At 38.7% G+C, this 13177-nt stretch overlaps 1 protein-coding gene and 1 pseudogene across 1 annotated transcript in view; both read right to left on the reverse strand.

The window, feature by feature from the left end:
* GPC6 (glypican 6) overlaps positions 1 to 13177 on the reverse strand; it is an 801791-nt gene that overhangs the window by 394265 nt on the left and 394349 nt on the right. The window lies entirely within an intron of this gene.
* On the reverse strand, positions 4677 to 4792 carry LOC139681165 (5S ribosomal RNA; annotated as a pseudogene).

Below are 13177 nucleotides of genomic sequence, written 5' to 3' on the forward strand. Positions count from 1 at the left end.
TCAGGCTAACTATTAGTTTGGGGATTTTCCATGCAACAGACCTTGTCAAACTGTAGCTGGAAAATGTAGTGTGTGATAGCAATTTGGGAAACAAACTGTCAAGGAATTGTTGTGCTGGAGCTGGATTAAAATAAACTTGTTGTACTGAAGTTATATCTGTGTAAACCACTCTAGCAGTTGCTTTACTTGATGGCAGATGAAGAGTCCCAGTGGGCAGGAAGAAGCTGCTGAATCGTAGCTGCCTCCTGATATTCATTTGATTATAGCCACAGTTTATGATTGTTATTTGCTAATTAGGGAATCCATTTTTTTATGAAAATAAGGACAGGTAGAAAGGTCCATTGAAAGGAACATGTAATTAATTGATTTCATTTATTTATGGTTGTCTTCTCAGCACTTTGAAAAGAAATATAATAACAAATTAAACACATCAACAAGGGATTCCTTGGTCATTTTAATGCGACCATTAGGATAATCAAAAGAACAGAGAACCTGTCATAGCACAGAACACTAAAAGAGCATGTCTTGCTTAACCTAACATTATGAAAGTTGGGTTGGGGCCAGATGTGATTACTCTCTAGGACATATGAGTGTTAAACATCAGGAAGAAAAAAGCTTTTTAAGATGATGGCTAAAACAGGCATAAGAACAAAAGGACATTAGTATAGCTTGTCTAGGAATTAGACAATTTCTGTTAAACAGAATAGAGAGTTTCTGTATGACATTTAGAATAAAACTAACTGGACAATAAAGCTGAGGAAGGCTTTCAAGAAGAGAAATTTGTTGTTATGTAGACATGGAACACTTATTATATTTTGATTTACACTGAAAATGATGAATATAATCTATACAAAATATTGCATTACAAATGGCTAAAAAAAGTTATTTTCATCTATTGATACAGTGATGATTGAAAAACACTGGCAACATCATATTACACAAACAAAAGAAAGACTATTTTGCTGTCTAGTTACCTTTCCTTGAGTTAGTAGAAGACAGTAGGTCTCTTAGCAGACAAAACCTGATAGTAAATGTTTTACTTATTACACTGAAATTTACAAAATATTTTTCTGTTTCTATAAATATTTATAACTATTTTCAAAATAAATTATTTGTCTATTGACAAGAAATATACACAACAAATTTGAGCCAGTTTTCTAACTTATTACTTATGATGTTAACACAGACTGTTTACACTGATAATTGTCCTTATTTTACAAAACATATTTCACATAATTTGTTCAGAGATAAATAATTTACAAGAAAAAGTTTCACATTTTTGAGGGTTTAACCAAGGCAAAATATATTTTAGAAAATTTGCCATTTCATAAAATATTCTGTATAAGTGATTAGTTTTTCAATAAGGTTACATTGCCACCTTTTTCTAATCTTCTTTGTGGATAAGATTCCTCCTTTCCTGCCCTACAGTATTTACTTAAGTGACTTTCTGACATTACAGTTACCATACTGATAGCAAGGTCAAGTGATCTCATCCATCTGGTAGGTGAACTAGGGATGTCACTTTTCCATCCATCTGAAAACATCGCTACTTGTAAGAGGTAATGTGATAATCTGCAGATGGGAGAAAAAGGAAGTGTGTCTTTCTGGGGATGCTATTCTTTACATTACAGGAGGGAATCTACATGAGATGTTTTGATTTGGACCAGGAATGCGCTTTCAGTACGCATACCCATGCTATCTTTCATATGGCAGGTGGTCTTGGGCTGTGCCTCTAGAGTCCTTTGAAATGAAACCAAACTAGAAGATGTTCTTTGGGAGCATATCTAACCTACTACAACTGGTAATGGGATCTCATCCAAGAAAACAGCCTTTTACATTTTTTTAGCTATACAACTGAATTTGTGTATTTCAAGTACATTTTTGCTGGAAGATGTAAACTTAACCACAGTATGCAAGAAAGAAAGAAAGATACAAAGAAGTTGCAGTAGGAAAAATCATCATTTAGCTTCAGGAACTGTGAAAAATGTGTAATTAGGATTTTACAACAGCATGACACCCTATGAGAAATCAACAGCAATTGTGATACAACATCTGGTTCTTCCATACACATGCATCCCAAAACAAAAGTTACTAAGAACCAAAATGTAGACAGAATAGCAATGAACAAGAAGGAAACAAGATATGGATTAGCTTCTGAATACTACTCTTTTTTGTTTTTGTTTGTGTTTTTTTTCTTCTACAGAACAAAGTCAAAGCTTAGCGTAAGAAATGCCTAACCCTATGCGATTTTTCTTTATAATAATTTTTAAGCTTGGTAAGGATACCTACTTATAATTAATATATGTCTTTGATATACTATCATGAAAAGCCAAAAAAGCCCAGTCTCTGACTATGTGCTTAAAATGAGAAGCAGTTAGGCAGCTCATGTAAGTAATGGTGGTTTAAAATTTAAGGAAATTGTGATAAGTAGTGATTTGGTCTGAGAAATCAGCTGTAACTATGGAAAGGCCTTTTATGATGAGATTCTGTATGTTACTTCAATTACCTAATTGGTTTGCTATTTTTGGAGAAGATAGTGACTTGCTACATTACATAACAAGAGTGAGTGAAATCACAATAATCATATGGGATTCTGTACACTTCCAAAGCATGTAGTGACCATAAAAGGTTATGACTTATGCCTTTTATGCATGTAGGCATGGGAATCCTACTATATACAGTATTTCATATTGCTGCCCTTCAGTACTAAATGATTATTGCTACTGCTGCATGTGCAACAACAAGTAAGTACCTCTGTCTCATTTTAAGCAACACTAGAGAAACAAGTGTTCATGTGGCCTCAAATGTAGGTGCTCAGGGCTGAAATCCTAGCTCTTACTCTGATTTTCTCTGCAGCTATGCACACAATCTCCTGCAAGCAGAGACAAATGATGCCTGTCTGCATTCTGGTTCAGCAGATGCTGAAGTGAAGTACATTGACTTCTCCTCGAGATCCTACTAAGGAGGCTGGTTTTTGTTCCAGCACTGTAAGATGTCTGCTTGCAAGACATTTATACACAACTTTATGCTGTAGTTCCTCATCAGAAAAATGGGCTAACCAGACTGTGCATGCCTCAGAGAGGATTTGAAAGCTTTAACAACATAGTCAACCAGTCTATGAAGTGCTTAGGTATTATACTGACAGAAGTAGTAAAGTATACTTCAGGAAGGTAAAAGTTACACACTATACAAACATTTACTGTAGCCAAGCTTTAATCATTTTAATACAGCCTGGGGAAGGAACAACAAACAAATTTGGGCCTTGGAATAAAATGCAGTACACTGCTTATGTTTCTTCTGTTGTAAAATCTATCAGAATTGGATTAAACATTATCACTTGCTGTTTAATCGTGGTTTTACAAGGTGTTGGTTGCTTGACCTGATTTTAAAGGATTTAAAACTCAAACCTCTTATCCTTAACACCGATTCTAAACTTCATAGCTTTGAAGGAAGAGAAGGAAATAAGATCTGCTGCACAGTCACTGAGATTAGCAGTATCGGTAAGTATTCATTCCTGTCATATTCAGAAAGACCTATATGGCTACATGCTGGGAAACATTACATGCTGTTTGTGCAATTGAAAACTGAGAATTGAACAGGTAATTAGGAATTTAGGCTGCCCTGCTTGAATTTAGATGAGTACAATAATAACAACAGTCAGATCTTAAGATTCAAGTTAGATAACTGAGAGAAAATAAAATAGAATACTTAGCCCAGTATTTTCTGAAATGCTGGTTGAAATTACTGTGGGGAAATAACAACCCTGTCTTGATAGGAATCTTCTTTTTTTCCTATTACTCCTACTCAGTAATCAAAGGCTGAAAGCAGTTATTTAGGACTTTTGTTCTTAATAAGAGGCATTAACTGTACTCCAAGGTGGAGTGAATTGTTAGCATTAGCCACAACAAAATATGACTAGGGCTTCTTCTTTCAAGAGTCCTGTTTATTTATCAAAAATGCAGAAGCTTAAGCAAGAACCACACAGCTCAAAAAGCAGAGAAAATCACTTTGCTTGGAGAGCTAGGTGTCTTTATCCAGTCACTGTGTCCATCTGAGAAGTAAGATAACACACAGGTACCCCCCAATTGCCAGGCAGTGGAAGGAGTTCAAGAAAATGTATTCTAAAATCAAGAACACTAGACTTACAAGGGAAAATCCTTGACAGTGCTGCAAAGCACCAGGCCTGAGAAAGGCACACCTCCTGTTCTCTTCAAGGTTTTTATCTTCGCTGGTCTCCCTCCTATGCCCTCCCCAATGCAGAGTTCTGTTAAAGCCTGTAGGAGTTTATCTCTCCTCATACAAAAGAGAGAGACTGTAAGCTTCCTCTGGAATTCAAGAGAAGAAAACATCCAAATGTTCTTTGATAAAGTTGCTTCTTCTTAAGAAGGAAAGCGTTCCTAGGAGAAACAAGCTCTAATCTCATCATAAAGGACCCTTTCTCTTTGGAAAGTGTATCTACACTTTATCAGCATCATCATCATGGCCATGCTTTACAAACAAAGCTTATTTTTGGGGGGGAAGGATTCTACCCACATGGGTATGTCTTTTGAGCCTGTGCAGTGGACTTTTTAGGTGAGGCACAGCGTGCGTAAAACTGGCCCCACCCTTTAACTCCTAAGGTTCATCCGCCACAGCCGAGCAAGCTTGGACAGTGACAGTGAAGTCCTCAGGACTAGAACCTACAGCCCCTGGTATTCTCAGGAGGTCTCCCATCTAAGTACTAACTGGGCCCGACTCTGTTTAGCTTCCAAGATCAGATGAGACTGGGCATCAGGGTGGCACGGCCATAGTTGGTATCTACACTTACACCACCTGAAAACCTCCCTCTCATTTTCAATTTGGACTGTTTTAAACATGTTTCTCTGCAACTCTTAGTGCCATCTTTCCTGAGTGAATCTCTTTTAAAATAGGTAATTTTCCCAAGTTATTCCCAATCCCTCTGAAAAGCACCATATTGCAACCAGCTCTGGTAGGTATCCAATGGGCATTCCTATTTCCACTACAAAGTCTAAACTGGAAACCAATCCCAGGCACATTTCCTGTTACATACGAATCAAACACTAACTCTTAGCTCTTAAATATGCAGAACATTAGTTTCCCCTTCAGATTCAGGAGTATACTTACTGAATAAGGATCTATCCCAGGTTTTCAATAATAAATTCTTGAAATGTTACTGTGTGTAGTTGAAATAATTTGTAAAGTTTTGAGGGGTGATCTAGGGAGTATAATTGCAGAGCTGGCACGAAGACTTCCTCTTCCTGAATGGGGTTATTATTATCAGTCCTTGGCGAGATTCGCATCACTTCTGGTGAAGGATCAGATTACTCATAGAAAGATAAGTGCTTCTCTGGGACCTGCTGGCCAGAAATTGATGTGAAGAACTGAAAACCAGGCTAGCAGCAGTGTGTCTTCTGTCTGGACGTGGTGGTGGTGGTGGCAAAAGGCAGTAGGAACTGACTTCTTTGTGTGGATATTACCTGGGAAAACTAGTCACATTCCCATTTCAGTATCTCACTTTGGCTGTTCATGCAAGTTCTCCTGTTACTAGGCAGAGGCATCAAGCCTTTACCATGAAGGCTTTGTATAAAGCATAAGAAAGGAGGGAAAGAGAAGACAGGAAAGAACTGGAAGGGCAATATACCATGTAGAAAGAAGCTGACAAAAAGAAGCAAGAATTACAGGAAATTTTAAACCTGGAAACAAACCCCTGCAGAATATGAAAATAAAAATCATTTGAAATATTCATTAACTCTCTGACTGGCATGGGACAACCTTGAGGTTTTCTCGGTCCTTTCACATGAGAAGGAAATGCCCTGGACAAAGCAGCTTTGCAGGCGTATTTCACTCAAAGCCCCTGCAATGGCTGATCTCCATGCCACATGCAGTGAGGCTTTGAGGCTGCTTCTCTCTTGCTGGAGCTGGGTTCTGCTTTCCTCCTGTATGGGTGAGAAAATCCTTGAGGGAAGCCACCATTTTCTCTTGGTGATCATCAAACAGCAACATTTGCTCATTGCCCATGTGAAGGTGCTTAAGACTTCACTGAGAACTCAGCTTCTGGACAGGCAAAAAAGTGATGCAGCATTTGCTAAATCCTTAATCACTGTGTGATTGAAGAAAGATTATTGCTCTAAGGAAAGACCAAGAAGGGGAAAAATTGTCTTTTCTAGTTGTTATGCAAGAGACAATTGTGCAACATGAAAATTTTGTTGTTTTAGTTTTTCCAGTTACATAAAATTTCTTACTTCTTTTAATCATAGTAAATCTACAGTGTGGTACAGGAAGAGGTAACATGATTTGGCACATTCTCAAAGTGGGACTAGGAAAAGTTTATGTCTTGCAGTAAGAAAAAAAGAAAGGTTTCTAGTCTGTTGGATATTGCTTTTTTATTTCTCAAGGAAACAGGATTGGTACTGAGATATCAGTTTTTCTGTACCACAACTTCTAAACAATCTTCTGTGCTCTATGAGAAGCTATTTTACAGAAACATAAGCAACAACCAAATACAGAAATGTGAAGGAAAACACCAAAAAGAAAACAACTCAGTTTGAGAGCTTTGTTTTTGAGTTGGCTCTATATCCAGAATAATTGTGTTGAACATTATAATGTATTATTTAAAAAAAAGGATGATCCCAAGACTTCACAGAAAACAAAATGCTATTCAGTGCAAATTTCACTGGTATTAAAATATCTTCCTCACAGTTTCTGAAACCTCACAGGCATTAAAGCCTCTGAACTTCTACTTTTTTCAAAGTTCTGAAACTCAAGGCCCATTACTTTAGCAACTAATTTCCGTGTCTTTTATGGAATCACATTTTTGCAAATGTCTTTTTTTTTTATAATTTCATTTTTGTGCTTGTTCAGCAGTCAAGAAAATAAAATTTGCATTATTCCTCTTCCCTCAAATTCCTGAAAGCTAACCTTTTCTTTTTAAAAATATCCATTTATATGTAAATTAACACATATCTTTTTATAGCCCTAAATATTTCTCCACGCAAACCTTTTCAGCACAGATCCTCAGTGTACTTGAACCTACTCAGAGTGCATTGTTTTTAATAATTCCACTTTTCTTCCTTTCACCAGCTGCAACACTTCCCGAGTGAGAGTAAAGTTACCATGGGAAAAAAAAACAAACAATCAACATTTTTTTCTTTAATGTAAATACTGCTGAAATGCATGTACAGAAAGAAATGAAATGGACACTAAGCCCCCAATATTGCTATTGGTACTAGAATTCTATGAAGTAGACAGCACAAGAGGATTCCCAGTTGCACATGATAACCCATAACAACTGCTGAATGACAACCTTGATAGCAAACCATCTAACCAAACTACCCTGAAATGAGCTCCCATGGCAGTGAATTCAGAGATGGTCTGTTTACTATGAAGAAAAGTGTCAATATCTTTGATTGCAACTGTTCAGATTCCACATTCTAAGGATTTGAAAACTTGCAGAGATAGAATTTTGAGTTGTGAGTCTACTTCAAGATAAGAAATAAGGTTAGAACCATATGTTTTCTTTAAAATATAACCTGAAATATGAGTACAACATTTACACAAGTACAGAATAAGAGTATGAAATGTAATAGACTCATAGAGCAGTCTGGATTGGGAGGGGCCTCAATGATTATCTAGTTCCAACCCCCCTGGAGAAACATCTTTCACCAGACAAGATTGCTCAGAGCTCCATCCAGCATGGTCTTAAATACCTCCAGGGACAGGGCATCCACAACTTCCCTGTTCCAGTGCCTTGCCATCCTCACAGTAAAGAACTTTTTCCTAAAATCTAATCTAAATCTATTGTCTTTCAATTTGAACCCATTACCTCTTGTCCTGTAAATAGCCTTGCTCCATCTTTCCTGTAAGTTCACTTCAGATACTGGAAGGCCACAATTAGGTCACCTTGAAGCCTTCTCTTTTCCAGGATGAACAATCCCAGTTCTCTCAGCCTTTCTTCACAAGACAGGTGGTCCATCTCTCTAATCATTGCGCTCCAACAGGTCAATGCCCTTCCTATGCTTGGGATGCCAGAGCTGGATGCACTATTCAAGGTGAGGTCTCACCAGAGCTGAGAAGAGGGGAGAATCACCTTCCTCACCCTGGTGACGACACTCCTTTTGATGCAGACCAGGACACAATCAGCTTTCTGGGATGTGAGTGCACATTGCTGGCTCATGGCCAGCCTCTCATCCACCAGCACTCCCAAGTCCTTCTCATGGGGCTGCTATCTGTTCATCTTCCAGCCTGTATTGATACTGGGGGTTGCCCCAACCCAGGGGGAGCCCATAGCCCTTGATCTTGATAAATCACATAGGATTCCCATGGGCCCATTTCTCAGCTTTTCCAGGTCCCTCTGGATGGCATCTTAGCCTTCCGGTGTGTCAACCACACCACTCAGCTTGGTGTCATTCACAAATTTGCTGAGGGTGCACTCGATCCCTTTGTCTATGTCAATAACGAAGATATTAAATAACACTGGTCCCAATATGGACCCCTGTAGATTTTCTTTATTTCTGATACACTTCAAGTAGCTTTTGAAACTAATTTTCATTCTGCATGTTTTATCATCTCATTTTTTTCATAAGCACTGAAGCATAAACACGTTGCTCCTGTTACTCTGTTGTAGAGACAGGCACTCCTAGACAAGCCTTTCTATCAGTAATAATTTCCTTTTTTCTGTTCTTATTTATCTGCCCCGATTTTAAGAATGCATAATTGTACTTGAACCACACAGTATCTCAGATTGTCTACTCACTACTGTAATTCTGGCAATGAATTATAGGCCATAGCAACTGTGCTATACATAGCTCTAGATATTGTCACATCTGCCAATCTTGTAGGTACCCTAAGGCACCTCAAATGGGCTTAAATGGCCGAGAAGGGCAACTGAATCCAGTACCAGGTCTCTTCTGATTTAAATCAGGCCATAGATACAATATGACATATAGAGAGCAGAATTAAATACCAAAATGAAGACATGTAGAGTCTGGAATTGAAGACTGTTACAAGAACATACTAAAACTGTCTGATATTGCTCTAGATTATGGAATGTCCTTTTTGTCTCATGTAAAGACTGTGCTACAGATCAAGCAGCAGATGATGGTCAGAAGTGTGGTGTGTATTAAGACCCTTACATGGCATTGAGTATTTTTGTCTTATTAATATAATCAGTTAAGCCAAATGAATTCTTTCCATCAGTTATACCTTAGTTACTTGAAACATCTCTGTAAACCCATGCTGCACATCAAACAAAATGCAAAGCTTTTATTATAACATTAAAAAAAATCTGGTATGATGAACTGTGTTTCTTTCCTTTCTTTTCCCAAAGGCAGGCCTGACTTGTTTCCCTTAGTCACGGTGATTACACAGCAAAAGCCACAGACAACAGTACCACTAATGCTAAAGGTATTTTTTAGGGAATAAGGTATTATTTTTCAAGTGATATGTAGTGCTCCTTCGCTAAAGACACCATTGTAGTTATTAAAACAAATAATCTGTATTCATAGATTTCTTGCTTGAGGATTTCCTACTTGGAATCTGACCTTGTTTGCATTGTTTCTAAAATTACCTCTGTTCTTATATAGGCCTCCAAAAAAACATAAACTACAGAACTCTCTCTTCTTCCAGCCACATTTGCAGAAGGTCTGGCCCAGCAGTGACAACACTACAGAAATTATGAACCCTTGATACTGATGTAGGAACAAGTTATCTGAAATTTGTATAACCTGGATAGACAGGACTTGAGACAAACTCTCCTTCCACAGATCCAGCTGTACATTCCCTGCCTTAGGAGGGCTCCAGGTGACAAGAGCCTTGGAACAGGGGGACTCTCTCTTGGCTTCTGGTGAAGAGAAGTGAGGTTAATGAAAAAAGGGAAAAAAAGTAGAATGTGATTATTTTGTACACTAGTGTAAGAAAAACCTGTTTTTAAAAAGGCAGATGAGAGATATATTGTTGCTCTTCCCTTGTGAAAAGAACACTAATATGAAGGAGGAAAATATGCAATTACCAGCTATGGTAATTTTGGCTTTAATTTCAGTTTAGGCCTTTTTTAGGCCTCAGTTTTAGCAGGCCTCAAAGGATGTGACATAGATTAGAAGGGACAAACATCACCTGACTTAAGCAACCAAAGAGGTATTTCATATCATGTGACATCATCAAGAAGTGTCAAGGGGTATAAAAAGAGAGGGAAGAGGAGCTTCTGTCTCTTTTGGTCTCTGCTCCAGCCCCGAGAGGATGCACTGCTTTGTCTGCTGAGATTAGGTCTACTGCCGTCTGCGCTGTTGTTTATCTAGGGAGGTGAACATTTTCTTGTCAATTTCTCTCTCTTGCTGGGAGGTTTCTCGGGAAGAGTTTTTGGGAGGTTTTCTGGGGTTTGGGTGGTTTGGAATCTGGGTTATTAACTGGGGCAACTCGACTCGGTAAAGGTGTTTTTTCTTTTCATCTTTGTATATATATATGTATTCTGTTTTAATTTTTTTAATAGATATAAACCCGTACCATTTCAAAGCTTTATTTCTAAGTTGTTGGTTTTTTTCCTCACTCCTTTTCCCTGGGAGGGGACCCTTCGACTCTGTACTGGGCAGTTGGCATTTTGCCAGCTGTGCTGGTTTAAAGGTGAACCAGCAAGGGAAATGAACTCACCACAAGAGAGATTGTAAGTCAGAGCTAAAATTTAATAATAATATTACAATAACAACACTGACACACAAGGGAAATTGCTTTCAACTCACAAAACCCCAGCGGTATAACCCAGTGTCCTGGGGCACAAACCCAAGGGGGTTTGTTTGCCCTTGTGCTGAGACCCCTGTGGTTCCCCCAAGTCCAGAGCAAAAGGAAAAGAAAAACCTGTTGGTGCAGGCGAGGGCTGTGGTCTGGGCGAGAGCGGGGATCTCCTCCTGTCAAGGTCCTGCTGCTGCTCTGGATCCGATGAGAGGTTCCCAAGGTCTTCTTACCCACCACTTATGTACCCTCAGGGAGCACTCAGTCCCTCCCCCTGGGCGGGGACTCACACAATGGGTGATTAACTCTGGGAGCCAGGGGGTGTTGAGCTGTTGATGGCCCATTAGCAGCTCCGCCCCCCTCAGGCTGGGTGTGAAGGTGATAATGGCTCCCTGGGCAGCTGCTGCTAATGGCCCATTGACCTTGGGGAATGAATAGAGGGAGGTAGAATATACAGCTTTGATCACCCCCACACAGGGTTAGCTGGTCCCTCCTGCTGAACTAGGACACCAGCTCAAACCATAACATCAGCACACGATCTTCGACAGCTGGAGGTGAGTGGCCCACCTACTGTAAGAGAACAGTTGACAACACTGGAATGAAAAGTTTAGAGAGTAAAGGAGTGAGACAGAAATTGCTAAAGATGTAACCTAAGTAACTGATACTTCACACTACATACACTCTTAAGAGCTGTCATAACAGAAAGTGATAGCCCAGCTGCCAGGGTTTGTTGGTGCAGGTAGAACAGCAAGACAAGCAGAGAAAGGCACAGGTAGCAAACAAATGAAAGGAGGACAGGGCAGCATAAGGCCCTGAAAGCATCAGCTCATGAAGGGATAAGCAATGCAAGTCATGTAAAATGCAAGCCACTAATGAAGAGATGGAAAGGGATAGAAAAAACAGATTATGCCAAAAAGCCTATTCAGCATACCAGCAAAACTGAAAAATCTTAAACTTGCAAAGTTGCAACAAGGAAGTGAAAGTTGCAACAAGGAAGGGAATACAACCAGCTACCTCAGAGAAAGGGGCTGAACTGTCACAGTACTGCTTATAAGAAATAATTCTTGCTACCTTTTCTATCAATCTCATTAGAACTTCCTTCTTAATGATAATGTTGTCTGTTAAGCCATTTCACTGATATTCCTGAGTGGGCAAAAGTGTTTCACTTGCCACCAAAAAAAGTTCATGGGTGCAAGCTGATGTTTTAAAGGACATACTTATCAATTTGAATGTTTCCCTCACTGCTGTGAATCAAGTCTCAGCAGAGAGAGGTTGTAGGTGCCAGATGCTTGATACAGATAAGAACTGATATGAGCTGCAAGGGCCATGTCCATTTCTATGATATTAATCTTATGTGACATAGCATTTTATGTACATTAATTTAATGGGTTCAGTCTTGGGTGGCAATGTGTTTGTCTGTCCTAGACTATTCAAATTCTTGATACATGCTTGACAACATTAGAAAACATCTAGAACATCAAAAGGTAAAGCCATAGAGCAGTATTTCCTCTTTTCAAGGTTCAAACCAACTGCCCTTTTCAGTCTGCATCTTCATTTCATATTCATCTCCTTAAAAATACATTTAAGGGGGTGGGAAGAACAATTAGATGAACTTTGAAGAGGTAACCTACTTAAAAACAAAAGGAAGTTGATTTACCTGACCATTTCCTTGTAATATAAGTGGTTCTTCACTATCAACATACAAAAGGGTTCTTAGCACTAAACGTGGTTTGATCTACCTTCAAAAGTAACACTGAGTGACCTCTACTTTGAAAAATTTAAGCAATCAGCAGAATGTCTCCAAGGCAACAGAGATTTTCATACTCTCATCAGTAATATGGACAAGAGAGGAAAAAATAATTTTAGTAACAAGTTTTCATGTGTTAATAAATATATGATGTACAACCACAACTGACTGATATAGTTGGGAATAATATCTACATTAAGGAATACCTCTCATATTTCTATCATGGCAAAGCATTTTTGAAAGATAAGTAAGGGTGCTAAGTACTACTTTTGGTTACAACGTGGTCCGGTCCTTCCCAATCCAGATTAAGTTTATTTCTAGCATTTTATTTAAAAAGAATGTCAGCTATTCAGGCTCAAATGTAATTAGCTTTAAAATTACTTATCAAATATGAGCAACTACCCTTTCTCAAAAACAACTCCAAAAACCAAATCCTTAAAGAAAATTCCAAATGTACGCAAACTGATCACAGTGGCCACTCCTGTTCATTAGGTCTATTGAATACAGACTGCACTGAAAAGAGGCTTTCTAGACCCAAGGGTTGGGTCTTGGGAAGGTCACCAACTACCCACAGTGACTCCTCTGGTAAATTATATGCAAAATGCATATTCGAGTTACCTTACTCAGCATCAGGTTAATCAATGGCAAGCCAATGGGCAGTATTCATCTCTCATTTGAGACATCTGGGCCACATCCAGAAGACAGAGTACA

Source organism: Pithys albifrons, chromosome 1 (genome assembly GCF_047495875.1).
Source record: "Pithys albifrons albifrons isolate INPA30051 chromosome 1, PitAlb_v1, whole genome shotgun sequence".
Classification (NCBI taxonomy): domain Eukaryota; kingdom Metazoa; phylum Chordata; class Aves; order Passeriformes; family Thamnophilidae; genus Pithys; species Pithys albifrons.